Source organism: Aedes albopictus, chromosome 3 (assembly GCF_035046485.1).
Source record: "Aedes albopictus strain Foshan chromosome 3, AalbF5, whole genome shotgun sequence".
Classification (NCBI taxonomy): Eukaryota; Metazoa; Arthropoda; class Insecta; order Diptera; family Culicidae; genus Aedes; species Aedes albopictus.
The window spans coordinates 102,152,140-102,175,450 of NC_085138.1; the positions used below are offsets into that span (position 1 = coordinate 102,152,140).

The window sequence follows — 23,311 nt, forward strand, 5'->3', positions numbered from 1 at the left end:
CCATTCTCATTGATCCTCTTGCCATTCCCCTTTGATCCTCTATCATTGGCCTCCTTGGCCGTTCCCAGTGACCTCATGGACCCCCTGAAACAACTTTGGCCCCCGACACTGCAAACAATCCCTGACAACTCCGTTAACCTTCAGGGTGTTTTAGAAGGTTTACAAATGTTCAGAGGGATTTCATGAAATTTACAAGAGTGGTTTATCAGGTTTCGAGGGTTCCATAGAAGTTCCATGAGCGTTTTAAAGAAGTTTCCGGGGACTTAAGGAGTTTCAAGAAATTTCAGAGGGTTTCAACATTTGTTATCAGGGGATTTCAGGGGGATTAACAGAGTTTAGGAGATTTCAGGCGTGTTCTAGGGATGTTTCAAAGGGTTTCAGGGGCGCTCAGGAACATACAAAAGGCATTCAGGGGCATTGCGATAGGTCACAGGGTTTTTTTGGGGCTCAGAAGGTGTCTGGGCGCTTAAGGTGATTCACAAATGTCTATTTTTTTTCTTCTCAGGGAATTTCTTTTGGGCGTTTCAAAAAGAGTTCCAATAAGTCTCAGGGGCATTTTAGAGGGTCTCAGAAGACCTTAGTGGCATTGTAGGGAACCTCAGGAGAATTCTGAAAGGTTTCAGGGGGTCTTAGAGGCATTTCAGGGTATCTCTATGGGTTTTGGGTAGGTTTTAAAAGGGGTTTCAGGGTTTTAGGGGACCACAAGTGGAATAAGAGGAATTTGAGGGTACAGTCAGGTTTTTTTTACGCGGGGGATACGTACCGCGTGAAAAAAAACTCAGTTCAAAATTCAAAAAAACCGCGTAAAAAAAGTCTCACCATTTCTCGACGAATCATGCAAAAATAAGACGATTACATTTTTTTTGTATAGAGTTTTTTTTTACGCGGCCGCGTAAATGAAAACCGCGTAAAAAAGACCTGACTGTATTAAGGCGTTTCAGGATCATGCTCGTACAGATACTTTCACCTCCTGTAGGGCCTCTGAAAATCTGGGATCTTAAATTTCCCGTTCTTGAAAACCCCTGGAACTCCCTTTTCTCACACTTCTTCAGATTTAAAACCTCCTGCAAACCTTTTTTTGATGCCAAGCATCCAGAAGTAAGATCTTTTTCCACTTACGGATCTTCCTTATTTGAAGTATTAATGTAATTCATACACAAAAGTCCCACTTTTCATGCCCTGGTTCAATTCAGGTACCCCAATCCCAAGGTTTAAAAAGAGGGTCCAGTTTACTCCACTTCTTCCAAAAAGTGTTTTGTGGATGCTGGTTCGACTGTATTACTACAGCAATTTTGATTATAATTCATTCCCGCTGGGTTTTTAGCCTTTCTCAAGTGTCGTACTGTCTATAGTCTCCAGTCTTCGGCTTACCCAGTCATTACTTGTTGTTTTTAGTGTGGTTTTAAAAGACGTTTGCACTTGTTTTAGTCTCACAGCACAGGCAACGATCTTTCAAAATAAAACACGTTTTGTGATTAGGGTTTCGAACTACTTGGGCACCCGCTTCAAATCCCGACACCTCACAGCAAAAAAAAGTCAAAATAGGGTATTGGTTCCCTTATTAAGCATGTGACTCCAATTTTCATCCTACAAAAAACAACGAATTGAAGCGCTGTTTGTTTTGTTTCTTATTTTTGTATTTTTTGTTAGAAGTGAGCACGCACGAAAACAAAAAGAACGGAATCAATCGGTGCCGTAATCGCTTGTTTTCGAATAGGATGAATATGGGAGCGTGAGATTACTGATGGCACACAAACCCTATCACTTGTTGCGTATCTTCCAAACGCATTTCCGTAGGTAATCATCTTCCGCAACATTTCCGAAATGGAATCTGCAGCCAATGAACTACTCGTTCACTCTGAAGCCGCACAAGTGCTCACTTCGTCAGCACAAAGATGGGTGCCGAAGTGATTTCCCATTTGATTTTTATGGAAGTTCGGCCCTTTTTTTCAATAATTTCTTTACCATGATTCTTCTTTTGTTTTTGCACGATATTGGTCAAAAATTTCTCCAGAACTTTAGACATTTTTGTGTGTATTAATCTCTTTAGAAATTGTATAAGAAAATCTACTGAAAATTTCTCCGGATGTATCTATTGGAGGTCTTCCAAGGCTTCTTTCAGAAAATCCTCCAGGGACCCTTCAGAAATTTATTTCGGATTTTTTTAGAAAAATCACCAGTACCTTAATCAAAAGTTTCTGCAGACATTAAGAAAATACTTCTGAAATTTCTCAAGATAATCCTTCAGGGATTTTATTAAAAAATGCTTACAGAATTCCTTCTAGAATTCATCCTGTATTCCATTGTAATTTCTGGGTAAATTTATGAAATAAAAATCCTGGAGGAGTATCTTTAACCATTTCTGCAGAAATCTCCGGAGGAAACCCAGCAGATATTTCTGACAGAGTTGCGGAATCATTTTAAGAATCTCTGCAGAAATTCTCGGAGGATCGATCTCTCATGGAATTATTGTAAGAATCCTTGAAAGAATATTCGAAAGAAACTGTAGGATTTTCAAACGAATTTTAAGAGTAATTGCTAAAAAATGCCTTGGATGGACTTTTGAAGAAATCTATTGCTGAAATTCCAAGATAAATCTTTACAATTCTCGAAAAAAAATCAGAAAGGATCCAAGCAGAAATTCCTGTATAATCCCTGTAGGAATTCCTGAAGAAACTTCCAATAGAATCTATTTAAATATCTCAGAAGAATTGTTAGATGAATGTCTGAAGTAAACCTAGAAAAGTTTTTAGGAATAATGGAAAATAAAAATGGAGAAACGCCTCCAGCAACCCTTGGTGGAAATCGTAAAAAAAATTTTAGAGGAATTTTCAGGAAAATTCCTGGAGAAATCAATTAATAAAATTCTTGGAGGATTTTCTGATTTATTCTTGGGCCTCTATGAACGGACATATTGTAGAACAAATTCCTGGAGACACGTCTAGATAAGCTTCTGTGAAGGTCTCTAGGAAAAAACCTTGAAATATTTCTAAAGCCAATTCCTGTAGAAATGGCTAGGAAATATTTCTCAATTTATTTCTTAAGCAATCCGTGGACAATTTTTAAGAGTTATCCGTATAGTGTTTCCCAAACTTTTAGGAGGTATCGCCCCCTTGGAGCTTGAGGAAAACGTTTTCGCCCCCTAGGCGAAAATTATTTATTCTATAATAAACATCTGGAACTATGCTTAGCTGAAGCCCTTAAAAGCCATTTTACGCTGTGGCAAAGGCAGTTGTGGCATTTAATATATTTAAATTCGTATCGCTCTCATTTTCACTAAATTGTTCTGTATATGCATTGGTTTTTCGTATTTGAATGAATAAACTGTATTAATTTATCGAGCTTATATAAATTTTGAAATCATGTTTGTGCTAAAATCATTAACGATTGATTTGAGCATTGAATAATCAAAATGGAATGAACTGTGAACATTTATGAACACTTGTTATCTTCAACCAAATGTTTTATCAGTGATCTAAAATTGAGTTCTTTAACGCCCGAGAGTCAATGTTTGGTCACAAGTAGTCAAATAGGACTGATAGAAAATTGTAAAACAATTACAAAAATATCTTTTGTGCGAAAGTACGTTTTAGAAATATATCGGTGTATTTTCAAAAGTAGTCAGCATTTCTCAGTAATAGAACATTAAGAAAAGCCAGTGATCCAAATTAACAAGCTTCGTATAAATTTGAGTACTTTCTGTGTTTAAAAAATGTCAAATAAGTAGACATGCAGCAATCATAACTAGGTTTTGAGGCAATTTAATGCTGAATTTCTGGAAAATTTTCAAATTAACTCCTACATAGTAATAAATATAATTCCACCGGGCACTGTGTGACGAATTTCACCAGAAAACTGTTCTGCAGTTCGCCTGAAACTTTATGTTTTCGAATGAAAACTCCATGAAAAAATCCGCCTACGAATTAAAAGCCAAACTTTCTCATCGATTCGAAAAAAAAACTCTGTTCCTTTCATAATTTCATTTTTTCTTTTTTAGATTTCCAGGACCCCTAGGAATTCCTTCGCAAATTCGTAAAGCAGTATACCTTGTTTTTTTTTCTAGGAATTTTACTAAAGAAATTCAAATATACATAAGTAATTCTGTAAAATTAAGTCGATGTTTAAGTATGTTTGAAAACAGCATTTTTTCAAAAATCAAGAAGAAAAACTTGAAATGTCAAGGAGTTTTCATGATTTAGTTGACGTTCTGTACACTGCCATGCTGAATGCATTCAGTCAAACAAAATGCTGAATTTCAGCACAATTAACTGAAACATTCAGCAATTTGTACTAGCAACCAGCAAGGGTGTACTGGATTCGAGTGTAGAATTAGCATTTAAGTTAAAATACACATTAATAAAGATAAAAAAAATGTGCTGGATTCCAGCAAAATATTGCTGAAAATTCAGCAATTCGTTATGCTGATTTTTGATTTGCTGTCATCGTTTGGTGTATGGACATGTATTTTGATAGTTTTGATGTTTTCCAATCATTGAAAAATCGCCCCCTTTTTTAGTATTTTCGCCCCCAATTTTGGTTTTTGAAATTTCCGCCCCCTTGGGCCTGATTTTCGCCCCCTAGGCGGCGATTTCGCCCACTTTGGGAATCACTGGATAGAAAATGCCGGCGAAATTTCCGGGACTAACATGGAGGGATATCCGGAGGAAATCCTGAAGAAATCTCTGGAAGAGCTTTTGCAGGAACATCTGGAAGAATTCCCGTACGAATCACTGAAAGTAATAGTATAAGATTCTCTAGTGTAATTCTTGCAAGGATTTCTGGATGAATCTCCAAAGAAATTCCTGGGTATATTTTTGCGAGAATTTTCAGTGGATTATATAGAGCAATTCCTGACCAAAATCACTACACTGGTAAACTTTTTTAAGCAATGCCAGTCCGATTTTCTTAAGAAATCCTGGGAAGATTTTGAGAAGAAATCACTGTGAGAATTCATGAAAGAATATTTGAAAGAAATTCTGAAACAATTCCTGTAGAAAACACAACAGGAATCTTTGGCGAAATTATCGAAGGATTTTCTATACGAATGCATAAAATAATTTCTAAAGCAATTCCCCGTGGAGTTTCAACAGCAGTTTTAGAATCGCTGAACACATTTCTGAATGAATCCATGAATGATTCTGAAAGAGAATGGATTGCTGTATAAAAAAACTATGGAGCAACTCTGAGGAAATCCATGGTAGTTTTTTTTTTCTAGAGTAATACTTGAATTTCTGGGGGATCCTTTCAAGGAAATTCTAGAGGAATGTTTGAAGCAATTCATGGAAGCTGTGGAGGCTTCCTGCATGGAATTCATGAAATATTTCCTTAACATCTAATGAAACAATTTTGGATGGAATCCAAGAAAAGGTTTTTAAAGGAGTTCCTGAAATCACTTCTGGGGTAATTTCCTAAAGAAATGTTAGGAAGAATTCTCAGAGAAATCTCTCCGAAGGAATTTTGGGGAAATTTATTGAAAATTCTCTTGAAAACTTTCTGAAGGAAAATGTGGATAAATTTCTAAAGACATCCTGGGAGGACTTTTTGTAGGAATCTTTTATTTCAACGCCGACGGTTTGATCCTCGGATTTGGATCTTCTTAAGGGCTCAAAGTTAACCAATTTGTGAAGTGCTGTGTTTGCACCCTGGCTAGTTTAAAGGGAAAATTAATTAATGGGGGTTTTCTATGCTGCTCGATGCTCGGAATTCTTTCACTTCGAACTTTTTTGGATGTTTCACCGTCGAAGAAAGGGAGATTTCGGGAGGAATCAATAAAAGAATTTCTGGTTTATTACTTGAATATTTTTTGAAGAAATTATTGAATAAAATGCTGAAGCAATCTACAAAATATTTTCTAATATAATCTATTGTGAAATGTATAGCTAGTGGAATATGTAAAACAATCAAGTTTAACTAAAAATCCCTAGAGAAAATTTATAAGTAAGGATTAATACAGATCGATTTGCATGAGCATGATCATCAGCATAGATGACCGTTAGAGTGAGTCATCGTTTATATGGAAAAATGAAAAATTCAATGGCATCCCATCAGATCAAAGCTTTTTTGATCCCATTTCAGGACCCAAATAAGTGTACAAAATTTGGGCTCGATCGGTTATGTCTACGTTTTGCGCATCATCGCGTTTGAAGCTTGTATGGGGTTTTACATGGGAAAACGCACTTTTTTGCATTTCTCTCATAACAAGCTCGTGTCCTGAAAAACTTTGTCGAAGACCGCGAAGTGATCTGATGCTTATGAAAAAAGTTATAGCGTTGTCATTGCTTGGCGAAACAGCATGATTTTGTTGCTATTGTTATTCCTTTACATGTTAAAACATGAACACATGCATGCGGTTCGTTGGTTATAACAATTTTTACAAGCATCGGATCGCTTTGCGGTCTTCAACAAAATTTTTCAGAACATTCTAGGCTATCATTTTACAGTATCGGTTAAAAAGTTTCGGACAAACTTTTTCAACTTATGACAAAAATGCAAAAAAGTATGTTTTCTCATACAAAATCCCATACAAATTTCAATTGCAATGCGCAAAGTGTAGACGCAACCGATCGTGCTCAAATTTTGCACAGATACTCAGGACCCGAAACGGAACCAAAAAAGCTTTGATCTGAGAAAACGATTCTGATGACCCACTCTAATGACCGTGCAATTCGTAGTTGCTACTCCGTAATTGATCAGAACAATCGAAGTAGCGCAAGGAACTAACAAACGGAGCATGGGAATACCTTACCGCTTTTAATGTACGGCTTCAAGAATTCCAGACTTTATTACGTCAAAAACGGCGCCAGCCAAGTCCTCACAGTCATCAAGGAAGGGAAGGAATGTTAGTACGGCGTGAGTTGGTACTAGAGACCGAGAACACCTCTAGGGGAATTGGGGGTACGACGCCCACGTTAACCTGTTTGACCGCAGGTAAAAAATAAAAGTTCAAAAAATCGCCAACAACCCATTTCTCAACACAATTCTACCAAATTTTGAACACAAACTCGCACAACACTATAGTTTTGGAAATGCACTATAGTTTGGAAATGTACGGGATCCACATGGCTAGGTTAGCCAAAGCAAAATCAAGAAATTGACATTTGTTATAACATGTTTTACCTATAGTGTAACCTCTGTGCACAGTTTTAAGAGACCTATTCATTGACACATGGTGGAATATGAGTTTATGAAGTGCACGGAGGTTCCACATAGGTAAAACATGTGATTACAGTTTATCTACAGCTCAATGAACTCAAGGCCTGACTTCAGCCAGGCCATCCCGGGTACTCAGGAATCTAGTCGAGGCTTTTACTTACTCCTGTTCGATATAGTATTGGTTTTTGGAGCTAACCGTTGTTTTCCTTATGCAAATAGGTCTAATTGTAGTCTATCTACGGTTCTTTGTAGTCAAGGCATGACTTCAATCAGATCGTCCAAAATGTCTACTGCTCGTTGATATGACGAACATTATACAGATGTTCAAGTATTTGTGCAAATAAAAGCGATAAAAATAATTGAAAATAATCCTTGTTGATTATTTCGAGTGTGCATGTTTTGTAAGGACAGATTCGGACAATCCTTCGAGATGTTCAGGAAATATTTGTAGTACTACAAGGGCAACACATGTTCTAAAGATGTCTCCGATGACCTATGGAGTCAATAAGGGAATACTACCTCGCGTTTGATTTCATTTGAAAACAATAACAAACGCAAATGAAGACTTGGATGGTTCAGAAATGTTCATATCTCAAGAACTCAAAAGAAACCTAACGTAAAATCTCAAATTCGAATCTGTAGCAACATCAACTATCGTTGGGCAACGTAATGTGCAAACTCCCATTGAAAAACTTCGTTAAGAAAAAAATTATGGGGGTGCAAACCCCAGCAAAGGCGGATAACTAAGTGATATCACTTTGATAATAAACTATGTTATCGGTATTATCATCTTGTTATTTTTGTTATCATCTTTTCCAATTGATGATAATCACATGATAACAAATTTAGTTATCAATAATGTTGGTCTATCACGATAACATAAAAGTACTAAATAATAACAAAATATGTTATCAGTTCCAAACGCACATTTCAAAGCTTTCCCAGAACTGAGGGTCTGGCGGACCTCGAATCTAAAAATAGATTCCGCTTTCCATCTTCAATGCGATTGCAGTACGAAAGCGTAGCCTTCAACCACGCTCCCTCTCACTGAGTCCCGTTGGTATAGGGGCTATCGGCTGCGACCGATAATCACTCGGTCAGGGTTCGAGAACCACTAGGCGCAATAGTTGAAAACATGGGTTATAGTTATAAGAAACTTTTTTCAACTGCTGACCATGTCGATGAAGTAGATTTTTACTATTTTCGTCGATAAAATAGCTCGGAATGATAACTAAATGATAACAAAACCTGTTATCAATCAGCTGTATTTTTTCATGTTGATAACTAAATGTAATTTTGAATAAATATTGTGTAACACAATTAGTTATCAACTTGAACTCAATGATAACTTAACTTCTTATCATTTTGGTATTCGTGTAGTAAATTTGAGTTATCATTTTTGTTATGTTGGCTCTTAATTCAACCTAAATGATAACAAACTCAATTATCAAACGAATGATAACCAGGTAACAGAACTTATTATCATTTTGTTATCCGCCTTTGCTCGGGAATCGTACTTGGCCTTATTTTTGCCCGACTTGACCCAGTGACCCACCGGCCTTGCTCCGTCCAGAAGTCCAAGAAAATGTTGATCTCGTACATTTCCAAAACTATAGTGTTGTGCGAGTTTGTGTTCAAAATTTAGTGGAATTCTGTTGAAAAATGGGCTGTTGGCGATTTTCTGAACTTTAATTTTTTACCTGCACGGAACTGCCAAACTACCCAAAATTGAGTTCTTTTGACGCAATCCCATAGTTCCGCCCAATAAGCCAAATTTGAGTAAATCGATTAAACTCACACTAGGTAAATTGCCTTTACCTCCAGCAAAAAATATACTTAAGAGTAGGTAAATTCAACCCAAGACCCCCCCTCATTCAACCCAAATTTGAGTATACTTACATTTACTCAAAATTGGCTTATTGGGCTCAAGGACCCCCATTGGGTAGACGCATCTCTGTTTGTTTTTGACAACATCGGTGGGGGAAAAAGGGAAAACAACCTAATTTTGGGTAACTAGTTTATTCGATATACTCAGCTTTGAGCAAAATCGACCCAAAAATTAGGTAGTTTGATTTCTCCGTGTGGGGTCAAACGGGTTAAGGAAGAGTCCAATTTTAACCACGAAGCACTTCATAATACACTCTTTTTTGACACCAATGTGAAGCATCAGCATGTTTCTTTCCAAATGGATGAAACCTTCAACCAGTTTCGTGTTTTACTATTTAAAAAAACAAACTTGAAAATACGTTTCGTTATCAGTATATAAGTTTTAATGCGGGATAAAACGCGTCACTAGCTACAGCTAACGCCAGGGCCAGGATGCTAAATTGTGCACATATATTTTCTTGCATGGTTTTTTGACTATGTACAATATTTTCGATCACCACTGTACACTTCATTCCAAACCCTAATACCACGGATAAGGCGTTGCGGTTGACCGAGATATAAGGATCTCCAATCCTTACATACACTGCTCACACAACTCCTCGGTCGGTCACCGTGATGTCTGAATAAATTATGTGAAGTCGGGTGTCCACATTAATGGGTTAGATAATTGCCAGAAGATGTTCTACTACCTATACGATGGCAATCATGACTCGGCAACAGGTTAAATCCACATTGGAAAAATTCTACTTTCAAGAAGGAACAACAACGACTATCCACATCTTTCGTTCTTGCGAAGATTTTCGGACCCAAAGTAATCCAGCATGGTGTAAATTCCCGACAGTTCCAGTAGCACTCGTTTGTCGAGCAGGAAATTTGATACGCGTGCACGACTCTCATATGTACCTACATGTGCTGCTGTTATTGTTCAGGATGCGTCATCATCATATGTACGATTCCCTCATACGGAAAAGGTTTATTAACAATTGAGGTAATTTATGGCGTCAAGTCGGCATTAGCCAGCATCATCGGCTCGGCTGGCACCATCGCACCGGTTTGGTTGGTGGTAGAACAACGCGTGGCAAACACATATCGTCCGTCGCCAGTCGTTTGGATTTTGGAATGTTCCTTTTTCTTACACGCATCTGCTGGCAGAACGTTTCTCACTTTAATCCTTTTGTTCGATAAACAAGAAATCTCAATTTTTTGCTGTTCCTGTTTCTCTGTGAGGAGGTATCAGGCTGCACGCACATGTGGGATTTACTTCGGGATGGAACGGGTTGATGGATAAAAGGAAACTTCTCAAATTGCCTTCATAAATAACCTTAATTACCTTAGGGGGCCCCCAGCTGGAGACGTTTTTGGATGTTGAAGAATTCTTCAGGTGGTTTGTTAGCTGGTTTCATTTTTAATGCCAATAATTTTCGAAAAAATGCATTTGTTTCGTGTAATTTTTCAATTTATGTGATGAGAAATAAATTAAATTACAAGCTAAATGTATTTCTTCATCAGCTTACAAAATTACATGTCATTTTTTATATCCCTTTTGCATTGAGTCATTTTTTACCCATACCGTACAAGTTTCGTGGTGCAGTAATAAAAATACTACATAAACCATGTGAAGTGTAAAGTGGCGCAGTGGAAGCGTGCTGGGCCCATAACCCAGAGGTCCGTAGATCGAAACTACGCTCTGCTAATTCGATGAGATTTTTTTCAAGTCTGCTATGTCGATAAACGGTTCTGTATGCAATGCTAAATAGACAGGCGTTTGCCACCAAGCCTCGATGGCGCAGTAGGTAGCGCGTAAGTCTCATAATCTTAAGGTCGTGAGTTCGATCCTCACTCGGGGCATTACTATTTTGTGAGTTTCAAAAATTGTTTGAAAAAACAAGAAGCAAAGATTATTCTCCAAGGTGACAAGAGACATAACCTCCACAATTTTTCATTACATTAAAAAACCAAGCCTTGAAAATGTTTGGCAGTTCTCAGGTCACTTGATGACAGATCACACGAAAGCAAGATAAAGACAAAATATGTCTTTTACTTTACTGTTTCTGTCCTCCTTTTGCTCAATAAATAAAGAATAAAGAATAAAGAATAAAGAATAAAGAAAAAAGAATAAAGAATAAAGAATAAAGAATAAAGAATAAAGAATAAAGAATAAAGAATAAAGAATAAAGAATAAAGAATAAAGAATAAAGAATAAAGAATAAAGAATAAAGAATAAAGAATAAAGAATAAAGAATCCTGAATCCTGAATCCTGAATCCTGAATCCTGAATCCTGAACCCTGAATCCTGAATCCTGAATCCTGAATCCTGAATCCTGAATCCTGAATCCTGAATCCTGAATCCTGAATCCTGAATCCTGAATCCTGAATCCTGAATCCTGAATCCTGAATCCTGAATCCTGAATCCTGAATCCTGAATCCTGAATCCTGAATCCTGAATCCTGAATCCTGAATCCTGAATCCTGAATCCTGAATCCTGAATCCTGAATCCTGAATCCTGAATCCTGAATCCTGAATCCTGAATCCTGAATCCTGAATCCTGAATCCTGAATCCTGAATCCTGAATCCTGAATCCTGAATCCTGAATCCTGAATCCTGAATCCTGAATCCTGAATCCTGAATCCTGAATCCTGAATCCTGAATCCTGAATCCTGAATCCTGAATCCTGAATCCTGAATCCTGAATCCTGAATCCTGAATCCTGAATCCTGAATCCTGAATCCTGAATCCTGAATCCTGAATCCTGAATCCTGAATCCTGAATCCTGAATCCTGAATCCTGAATCCTGAATCCTGAATCCTGAATCCTGAATCCTGAATCCTGAATCCTGAATCCTGAATCCTGAATCCTGAATCCTGAATCCTGAATCCTGAATCCTGAATCCTGAATCCTGAATCCTGAATCCTGAATCCTGAATCCTGAATCCTGAATCCTGAATCCTGAATCCTGAATCCTGAATCCTGAATCCTGAATCCTGAATCCTGAATCCTGAATCCTGAATCCTGAATCCTGAATCCTGAATCCTGAATCCTGAATCCTGAATCCTGAATCCTGAATCCTGAATCCTGAATCCTGAATCCTGAATCCTGAATCCTGAATCCTGAATCCTGAATCCTGAATCCTGAATCCTGAATCCTGAATCCTGAATCCTGAATCCTGAATCCTGAATCCTGAATCCTGAATCCTGAATCCTGAATCCTGAATCCTGAATCCTGAATCCTGAATCCTGAATCCTGAATCCTGAATCCTGAATCCTGAATCCTGAATCCTGAATCCTGAATCCTGAATCCTGAATCCTGAATCCTGAATCCTGAATCCTGAATCCTGAATCCTGAATCCTGAATCCTGAATCCTGAATCCTGAATCCTGAATCCTGAATCCTGAATCCTGAATCCTGAATCCTGAATCCTGAATCCTGAATCCTGAATCCTGAATCCTGAATCCTGAATCCTGAATCCTGAATCCTGAATCCTGAATCCTGAATCCTGAATCCTGAATCCTGAATCCTGAATCCTGAATCCTGAATCCTGAATCCTGAATCCTGAATCCTGAATCCTGAATCCTGAATCCTGAATCCTGAATCCTGAATCCTGAATCCTGAATCCTGAATCCTGAATCCTGAATCCTGAATCCTGAATCCTGAATCCTGAATCCTGAATCCTGAATCCTGAATCCTGAATCCTGAATCCTGAATCCTGAATCCTGAATCCTGAATCCTGAATCCTGAATCCTGAATCCTGAATCCTGAATCCTGAATCCTGAATCCTGAATCCTGAATCCTGAATCCTGAATCCTGAATCCTGAATCCTGAATCCTGAATCCTGAATCCTGAATCCTGAATCCTGAATCCTGAATCCTGAATCCTGAATCCTGAATCCTGAATCCTGAATCCTGAATCCTGAATCCTGAATCCTGAATCCTGAATCCTGAATCCTGAATCCTGAATCCTGAATCCTGAATCCTGAATCCTGAATCCTGAATCCTGAATCCTGAATCCTGAATCCTGAATCCTGAATCCTGAATCCTGAATCCTGAATCCTGAATCCTGAATCCTGAATCCTGAATCCTGAATCCTGAATCCTGAATCCTGAATCCTGAATCCTGAATCCTGAATCCTGAATCCTGAATCCTGAATCCTGAATCCTGAATCCTGAATCCTGAATCCTGAATCCTGAATCCTGAATCCTGAATCCTGAATCCTGAATCCTGAATCCTGAATCCTGAATCCTGAATCCTGAATCCTGAATCCTGAATCCTGAATCCTGAATCCTGAATCCTGAATCCTGAATCCTGAATCCTGAATCCTGAATCCTGAATCCTGAATCCTGAATCCTGAATCCTGAATCCTGAATCCTGAATCCTGAATCCTGAATCCTGAATCCTGAATCCTGAATCCTGAATCCTGAATCCTGAATCCTGAATCCTGAATCCTGAATCCTGAATCCTAAATCCTGAATCCTGAATCCTGAATCCTGAATCCTGAATCCTGAATCCTGAATCCTGAATCCTGAATCCTGAATCCTGAATCCTGAATCCTGAATCCTGAATCCTGAATCCTGAATCCTAAATCCTGAATCCTGAATCCCAAGAAAAAAAGATAAAAAATAAAGAATCAAGAGAATCAAGAGAATCAAGAGAATCAAGAGAATCAAGAGAATCAAGAGAATCAAGAGAATCAAGAGAATCAAGAGAATCAAGAGAATCAAGAGAATCAAGAGAATCAAGAGAATCAAGAGAATCAAGAGAATCAAGAGAATCAAGAGAATCAAGAGAATCAAGAGAATCAAGAGAATCAAGAGAATCAAGAGAATCAAGAGAATCAAGAGAATCAAGAGAATCAAGAGAATCAAGAGAATCAAGAGAATCAAGAGAATCAAGAGAATCAAGAGAATCAAGAGAATCAAGAGAATCAAGAGAATCAAGAGAATCAAGAGAATCAAGAGAATCAAGAGAATCAAGAGAATCAAGAGAATCAAGAGAATCAAGAGAATCAAGAGAATCAAGAGAATCAAGAGAATCAAGAGAATCAAGAGAATCAAGAGAATCAAGAGAATCAAGAGAATCAAGAGAATCAAGAATCAAGAAGCAAGAATCAAGAAGCAAGAATCAAGAATCAAGAATCAAGAATCAAGAATCAAGAATCAAGAATCAAGAATCAAGAATCAAGAATCAAGAATCAAGAATCAAGCATCAAGAATCAAGAATCAAGAATCAAGAATCAAGAATCAAGCATCAAGAATCAAGAATCAAGAATCAAGAATCATGAATCAAGAATCAAGAATCAAGAATCAAGAATCAAGAATCAAGAATCAAGAATCAAGAATCAAGAATCAAGAATCAAGAATCAAGAATCAAGAATCAAGAATCAAGAATCAAGAATCAAGAATCAAGAATCAAGAATCAAGAATCAAGAATCAAGAATCAAGAATCAAGAATCAAGAATCAAGAATCAAGAATCAAGAATCAAGAATCAAGAATCAAGAATCAAGAATCAAGAATCAAGAATCAAGAATCAAGAATCAAGAATCAAGAATCAAGAATCAAGAATCAAGAATCAAGAATCAAGAATCAAGAATCAAGAATCAAGAATCAAGAATCAAGAATCAAGAATCAAGAATCAAGAATCAAGAATCAAGAATCAAGAATCAAGAATCAAGAATCAAGAATCAAGAATCAAGAATCAAGAATCAAGAATCAAGAATCAAGAATCAAGAATCAAGAATCAAGAATCAAGAATCAAGAATCAAGAATCAAGAATCAAGAATCAAGAATCAAGAATCAAGAATCAAGAATCAAGAATCAAGAATCAAGAATCAAGAATCAAGAATCAAGAATCAAGAATCAAGAATCAAGAATCAAGAATCAAGAATCAAGAATCAAGAATCAAGAATCAAGAATCAAGAATCAAGAATCAAGAATCAAGAATCAAGAATCAAGAATCAAGAATCAAGAATCAAGAATCAAGAATCAAGAATCAAGAATCAAGAATCAAGAATCAAGAATCAAGAATCAAGAATCAAGAATCAAGAAACAAGAATCAAATAGCAAGAAGCAAGAAGCAAGAAGCAAGAAGCAAGAAGCAAGAAGCAAGAAGCAAGAAGCAAGAAGCAAGAATAGAAAATTAAGATCTCTTAGCGGATCGACTGAGAAGATTACTGCAGGAATTAAACGGCTACGCAGTCTTCAATACGGAAAACAATAAACTTCGTTTTCCGTATTGAAGACTGCGTAGCCGTTTAATTCCTGCATTAAGAATAAAAAGCTGTTGGATGGCCACATTTTGATTCTGCGAGGCTTAACCATATCGTAGCTTTTCATTCCAGATTACATCACTCCTCGATAGTATAGTGGTCAGTATCCCCGCCTGTCACGCGGGAGACCGGGGTTCAATTCCCCGTCGGGGAGACATTATCAATTTTTTATCGCTATTCTTTATTACACCAACGAACCTAACCTTAAAATAATTGACAACTTTCAGGTCATTTTGACAGATGCGATATAAACATTTGGTCTGTCAAAATGACCTGAGAAGTGTCAAACATTTTCATGGCTAGCTTTGGTGGTGGTTGGTGAAATGAAGAATATAATATTTTTTCAGCTAAAAGAGCTGTCAAGTCAGTAAAAATAATTGGCTCCAGAGAGGATCGAACTCACGACCTTCGCGTTATTAGCACGACGCTCTAACCAACTGAGCTATGGAGCCAGATAGCAAAACGGTCGAGATATCACGTCGCGTATGTGTGATCAGCACATTCTGAAAGAATACAATACAATCACAGCAAAAATTGTTTAGTTGTCATTTCCAAATTAAAAACACAAAGATAAGATTAGCCCGCCATAAATCAACCTCATTCAAAGTGATACATATGTGTACCTTACACATGTAGGTAGCGAGTCGCATGAAAATGACTGACCAGGAGACAAGCGTGAAAGCAAACATCCGAATCTTGCTTCATCTTCAACGCCAAACAGAACCGAGCTGGACGGCGTGTTACGAGACTTTGCTTTTTAAAGTTGAATAAAGATATTCCGTACCGACCGTCGTCCGTCCGCCAGAGAGTGTCGGGTGGGTGCTTTCCATTCAGACTCACTGTCCCTCACCGCACACGACCACGTGGTTGTCGACGACGACGACGATGACGACGTTGTTTCGTAATTTCGGCACGTCTCCGGTGTGAAGAACCATTCTAGCTCACAGGCGGCAGGGCACAGAAAGAACGTGACTTGTGCTCACCTCCAGGATCCATCCGACCCGACAGCAAGCCACGATACAGACGGCGGTGAATTCCTTTCAGCCGAGGAGGAAGCATCAGCAGCAGGGGAAACGGAAATGAGCAACACGGCTTCCTCGCTCTCTTTCTCCTGCTGGCTGCGACAGGCTCCTGGGGTTTGTCTCCTCCGCTGCCGCTCTTTGTGATGGGCGATGGCAAGATTCTATCTCCTGTAAAGCGTGCAAGCAACAGTTGGGATCACCGGTCCTGCGTTGCTGAAAAACTTACCCGAGTATGATAGCATATAACTTAAAATTGAACTTTGCAAATATGTGATAGGGTAACCAATATAATTTGGACCCCCATATATTTTGGACCCCCTGTGTCCTATTATCACAACTTACACAGGTTTAATGATGAGATGACGGAAATTTTTAGAATCATTCGCTAAATAAGATCGCTCTGCACGGGAAGCAATCATTATCTCACTGGAAATATCCATATTTGCCTTGAAATTATGTTTTGCCAATCTCGTCATCCGTGCGAGTGTCGCATCATGTTTACAAAAAGAGATTGCGGTGCTGAGGAAACTTGTAGATGTAAACAAAAACGTTTATCATTCTAGCGCATTAAATTCGCAAAGTTCGTCTAATCAGCCTTTGTCAATCAAGTAATTAGGATGTGATCAAGCATATTCAAGCGACAAATTCTTCCAAAATAGTTTCAAACGAGTTTAAACACCGGGTGTCCAAAATATATTCTGAAGAGGGTCCAAAATATATTGGGGTGTCCAAAACAGTGAAAACTGAAACTCCAAAAATCAGTTATTTTCATCAAATTTTCAGCCAGAAATGACCTTGCTGGTATTTTTGACGGACAGTGGAGGCTTTTACGAACATACTTACATCATCATTATGTGTAAATACTAGCGTGGTTCAAAAAATCGTTTTTGCTCCACACCGCTTATTCGATTCCTAACCAGATTATATGCCTTCTCACAAAATTTGAGCTCATTTGGATGAAAATTAAGACTGCACAAGCCCGTCAAAGTTTGTATGGGAATTACTATGGGAAAACGATGTTTTTCATTCTATCGACCGTAGCATTTCCACAGGTGCCCTATTGGGTTAGTCGACCCTTGGTAATACTAGGCTACTCTATATGCCACATCTTTGCCGAAGACCGCATTCAAATCGGACGCCTCATTAATTAGTTATCGATTTGTATCCAACTGGGCAAACTTTAGCTATGATCCTCCAGCTTCCCAGCAGGCAACATTGCTGCATATAGCGCCAAAGATAGCACATTGAAATCATGGCTACTATGTTCCACTGCAGAATGCAGTGATGCCCACCGAATAGTTTAACCATCATGAGTAAAGATTTCGATTCTGGATAAAAATCGGTAACTAATTAATGAGGCGTCCGATTGGAATGCGGTCTTCGGCAAAGTTGTAGCTGATAGAGTAGCCAAGGATTACCAAGGGTCGACTAACCCACTAGGGCACTTGGGGAAATGCTACGGTTGATTGAATGAAAAACATCGTTTTCCCATAGTAATTCCCATACAAACTTTGACGGGCTTGTGCAGTCTCAATTTTCAACCAAATGAGCTCAAATTTTGTGAGAAGGCATATAATCTGGTTAGGAATCGAATAAGCGGTGTGGAGCAAAAACGATTTTTTGAACCACGCTAGTAAATACCCTCTGAATCTGTTTGATTTTGAATTAAATTCAAACCAATGTCCTCTAGGGGTCCAAAATTCAACCGTTACCCTACTTTAGGTAATGAAGCTCTATTGAGTAAAGTTTTAGCATAGCATAACACAATGATAATATGTAATGCAAGATGCGCTTTATGCATAGGACATCATTTTGTTCCTAGTTTGTTATTCACTTCCACTCGGCCAACCAAAAGTCAAGTTCCCGACTTCAACTTTAAGAGGGCGGTGCAAGAAATGCTAAACGTGAATCGACTGGTGTCGAAACAAGACGCTTCCGAATAATATGAGAGGAAAAAAAAAATCGGATGCTGGTGTCTGGCTCAAAGTTGCTGATATGATAATTTAATCCGTCACTTTGCTTTTTCTTTCCCGGTCGCTGGCTGGTGGCAAGCACAGACAGAAGGGATGTTCTGTGTTCTTTCGGGGTATGGTTTTATAGTTTGCTTCCCGCAAGTTTGTACATTTCTTGGAGTTCTACACCACCATGGTGAAAGAAACGACTTCAGTTGCTACGTCGAAAACTGCTATTACTTCAAATCACATGTCGTTTCAGATCGTTTCCTATGCTTCCTGGTGCTTTTTCTTTTTCAGATTGTTATAACTTTTGGAAATCAGTGAAGAAAGTGTCTGATCAAACTTTGATAACACTGAGGAATATACAAAAAGCGCGACAGACAGAATATGTGATTTTGGGGGATTTTTTTTATTACCGAACAGGTTTGGGCCGAAGGGTCTCCGATTTCAATGAAAATTTCACCAGAGCTAGAGGTCGTGGATATATGATCATATGTGGAATTCAAAAAAATCATAGTGGGCTATTTTCCCGGAAAATGCTAGATGAAATTTCACGATTTTCCAAAACTTTATGAAACACCCCAAACTTCAAAAAATCATATCTCAAAAACTATGCATCGTAGAACAAACTTTTTTTTCGTGAAATCGACGCCAAATTACCTTAGCAATCTAATAGAAATACAACGAGAAAAAAAATTCTAAGAAAATTTTTTACCATAGAGAAAAAACCTTTAAAAATGCTGATAAAAGTACCGTCTGTATCATAGATTATTTTTAACAAAATTTTTCTGAGCGCAGAATGTTCTTCCTTTCGTTCTTCGACACCAAAATGGAATCTCTTACCGTTTTGGAGATATAGCCAAAAAACCAACGGCCAGTTGCTATATTTTTATAGGCAGCCATCTACAACAGCGGACTTTCACTTGTTGCAAAATTTCAACGAGCAAATGGCATTCGCTCATTGCAACATAACTTTGACACCAACGTGTATTGGAGTACACTGCCAGCATGACTGACAGCTCAGCTATGACACTATTGCCTTTTAAATGCAACAACTTATCAAATTTTGAAATTAATGGGTTTGTAACTAAAAAGCGTTGCAAATATCAAGTTCACAACGAGCAAACGCATATTTGAACATACATTTTCCATATCAATCAAAGTAATCATGTGCAAACCGTTAGAGATAAGTGGATATCAGGTAACTATTCTTTATTACACCAACGAACCTAACCTCAAAATGACTGACAATTCTCACGTCATTTTGACAGATGTAACATGAGCATGAAAAGGACGACAACATGATCGATAAAGTAGAATATAATATCCGTCTTTTTCGTGCATGTGTGTGGTCTGTCAAAATGACCTGAGAATTGTCAAACATTTTCATTACTTGCTTTGTTGGTGTAATAAAGAACAAGGTCTCTTTACACACAAAACTTTGTTTTCTTTTTATAGTAGGGGTACTCACCAAACAGAATAAATTGCTGCGTAAGTCATGATTTTCTGCTTATTTGAAATGTTTCATGATTTTGCGAATGAAATAATCAAAGATTGCCTTGGTGATCGCGACCTTTAATCAGTTTAATCAGTTTACGCTGTTAAGTGAATCCCCCTAGTGTTTTTGTTGCTTTAAATTTCTTTGATATGTGGATTATTCTATACACCATAATGAGACTATTTTCCACTCAATATTTAGTAGCATGATCTGTGCAAAATGTGTTTGTATAATGTGCTTTAGGAGAACCACTTACTTAAAACTTAACAGAACTTTGAAAGATATATACTATAGATTAGAGGAAAAACATGTTACAATGTACTAATTGGTACGGGCAACAAATTAAAACCAGGAGTTTTCCTTGCCTACAGCTTCTTAACGCACTGATAAAACATTGTTGCTTTATATCAAGCAACAGTGGACAACAGTTGAGGTAGCGTGGTACGCTAGAGGATCGATCATTATCGTCAAAGTAAGTTTTGGCATTTACCTATTAATAAAAAATATCAATTCAATCAAGTCAATTTATCACTTATTTTTCTAATTAACGGTTTGTTGTAAAACTACTTCATCAGTTTTGAGAACTATCATGACAAACAATTTGATGGGTGTAGACTTTGGTATCTTTATCATTTTTCATTATTTAGTATTACATCAAATTCAAGATAAAACTGAATCAACAATATTTCTCCATAATACACGGTTCGTGGCTGCCGCTCTCCATCCTCGGTCGCGCCCAAATGCTCACCAAGTCACGCTCCACCTGGTCCGCCCATCGTGCTCTCTGCGCTCCACGCCTTCTTGTACCAACCGCTAGTAAACACCAGCTTTGCTGGGTTGTTGTCCTTCATTCTTGCAACATGCTCTGCCCACCGTATCCTTCCGGCTTTGGCCACCTTCTGGATGCTGGGTTCGCCGTAAAGTGCAGCGAGCTCGTGGTTCATCCTTCTCCGCCACACACTGTTTTCCTGCACACCGCCGAAGATCGTTCTTAGCACGCGTCGCTCGAAAACTCCGAGTGCTTGCAGGTCCTCCTCGAGCATTGTCCATGTCTCGTGCCCGTAGAGGATTACCGGTCTTATTAGCGTTTTGTACATGGCGCATTTGGTGCGTGGGTGAATCTTTTTCGACCGCAGTTTCTTCTGGAGCTCGTAGTAGGCCCGACTTCCGCTGATGATGCGCCTCCGAATTTTACGGCTCACGTTGTTGTCATCCATCAGTAAGGATCCGAGGTAGACGAATTCTTCCACCACCTCGAAGGTATCCCCGTCTATCGTAACACTACTACCTACTACCCAGACGGATCCGGTCGTGTTCGGTTCCGCCTACCACCATGTACTTTGTTTTTGAGGCATTCACCACCAGTCCGACCTTTGCTGCTTCGCGTTTCAGGAGGGTGTATAGCTCTGCCACCGTTCCAAATGTTCTTGCAATAATGTCCATGTCGTCCGAAAAGCACAAAATTGACCGGATTTTGTGAAAATCGTTCCCCGGCTGTTGAGCCCGGCTCGTCGCGTCACACCTACCAGAGCGATGTTGAAGAGTAGGCATGAGAGTCCATCGCCTTGTCGAAGTCCGCGGCGAGATTCGAATGAACTGGATAGTTCACCCGAAACCCTTACGCAGTTTAGCACACCGTCCATCATTGCTGTAATCAGTCTAGTCAGCTTCCCAGGAAAGCCGTTTTCGTCCATGATTCTCCACAGCTCTGCGCGTTCGATACTGTCGTATGCCGCTTTGAAGTCGATGAACAGGTGATGCGTCGGGACCTGGTATTCACGGCATTTCTGGAGGATTTGCCGTAGCGTAAAGATCTGGTCCGTTGTCGACCGGCCGTCGATGAAGCCGGCTTGATAACTTCCCACGAACTGATGACAAACGACGGAAGATGATCTGGAATAGCACTTTGTAGGCAGAATTCAAAATAGTGATCGCCCCTAGGATCGCCCTGAAGTTCTCACATTCCAAATGGTCGCCTTTCTTGTGAATGGGGCAGATCACCCCTTCCTTCCACTCCTCCGGTAGCTGTTCGATTTCCCAGATACTGACTATCAGCCGATGCAGACAGGTGGTCAACTTTTCTGGGCCCATCTTGATGAGTTCAGCTGCGATACCATCTTTACCAGCTGCTTTGTTGATTTTGAGCTGGTGAATGGCGTCCTTAACTTCCCTCAGCGTGGGAGTTGGTTCATTTCCGTCCTCCGCTGCACTGGCGTCGTCATTTCCTCCGTTGTTGTGGGTTCCCGTGCCTACGTTCTCCACGCCATTCTGGTGCTGATCGAAGTGCTTCATCCACCTTTCGATCACCTTTACGTCCGTCCGTCAAGAGGCCTTTGTCTTTATCCCTGCATATTTCGGCTCGCGGAACGAAGGTTATGTCCACTACCCTATTCGTTCTGGAGCTTCACGGTGGCGGGGCTCTCAGCGAGCCCGACGGTATATCGCGTCGGCCGAGCTATGTGGGCCACCTCAGCACGCTCGGGAACTCCGGGTCACTGGCTGTATCCGTAACACCGGGCAAAAGCGGATTCAGGGTTAAAACTAACGGGTACGCATAGTTCGGGTAAAATTTCACCTTAGCTTTCTTAAAATCTTCCACTTCCTCACTGAACTTTTCCACATTTGATTCTCCACGTTTTAGCTTTTGAAGGTTTTCCTTAACTTTACACCTGTTATCAACTTTACACTATACTTTTTCAGTGTGTCCAACGACTGTTTTAAATGAGGTCTTCTCGAGAAATAGACTCATTCCTTCAAAGCTTCCTAATCCCCCTATCGTTCAATAGCAATCTTATCCTTTTTCCTTTACACCTTTTAATTTTTCCTTTTTCACTGAATTATGTGATTGTTGGTGCTTTTTATTGTAGTGTGGTGAATTTGTATGACTATGTATAAGGGTATTTTTATGGCATTAGGCTAATTTTTGTTTTAAATAAATAACACGGAAACATGCAATATATATTTTTTACAATTAGAATATACAAATTAACACAAACAGACAGACTTATAGTTACAAACGGTAACAGAGTTTCTTCCAGAAAGTCTTCATTAGATTGCTTTTAAAGGTTCCTTCCATCTTCCATGGATTGCTTCAGAAACTCCTCCAGAATTGTGTTACGAATTTCCCCATGAATTCGTCCAATGAATTACTTCTCCAAGAAAAACTTACATGGCTTTTTTCTCTCTGTTCGGAACACAAACCACTGCGACCTAAATTTGATCTATTGTAGTATATCCCGTGTCCTTTGTATAGTGCATGTCGTATTACTTTATTGCCATTGAGAAGTTATAAAGTATTCGGTTTTGTTACAGTAGCCATTTTCAACTTAATTGCAATGGAGGATTCTGATTGATAGGTTTCGCTTTGAACACGCTCCTTTTTCAGTCAAAACCGGATCTCCTAACGATAAAGTCAAGAAATGATACCGATATTGACCATGCATCGGAACCCTAGTCCTTACTGTTTCAAACTAGTGAACACCGAATAAAAGGATACTAATCCGAATAAAAGGATACTAATCCATTTGTCCTTGTTTCAAGA

The 23,311-nt window shown here is 38.8% G+C and overlaps 3 non-coding genes across 3 annotated transcripts; 2 read left to right on the plus strand and 1 right to left on the minus strand.

Annotated features, from left to right (window-relative positions):
• The first annotated feature begins 10,814 nt into the window (after positions 1–10,814).
• Trnam-cau (transfer RNA methionine (anticodon CAU)) lies at positions 10,815–10,887 on the plus strand. Its single transcript has one exon. It is a non-coding gene; the product is annotated as a tRNA-Met (tRNA).
• Positions 10,888–15,377: 4,490 nt separating this feature from the next.
• Positions 15,378–15,449, plus strand: Trnad-guc (transfer RNA aspartic acid (anticodon GUC)). The gene has a single exon. It is a non-coding gene; the product is annotated as a tRNA-Asp (tRNA).
• Positions 15,450–15,673: 224 nt separating this feature from the next.
• On the minus strand, positions 15,674–15,747 carry Trnai-aau (transfer RNA isoleucine (anticodon AAU)). The gene has a single exon. It is a non-coding gene; the product is annotated as a tRNA-Ile (tRNA).
• Positions 15,748–23,311: the final 7,564 nt, after the last annotated feature.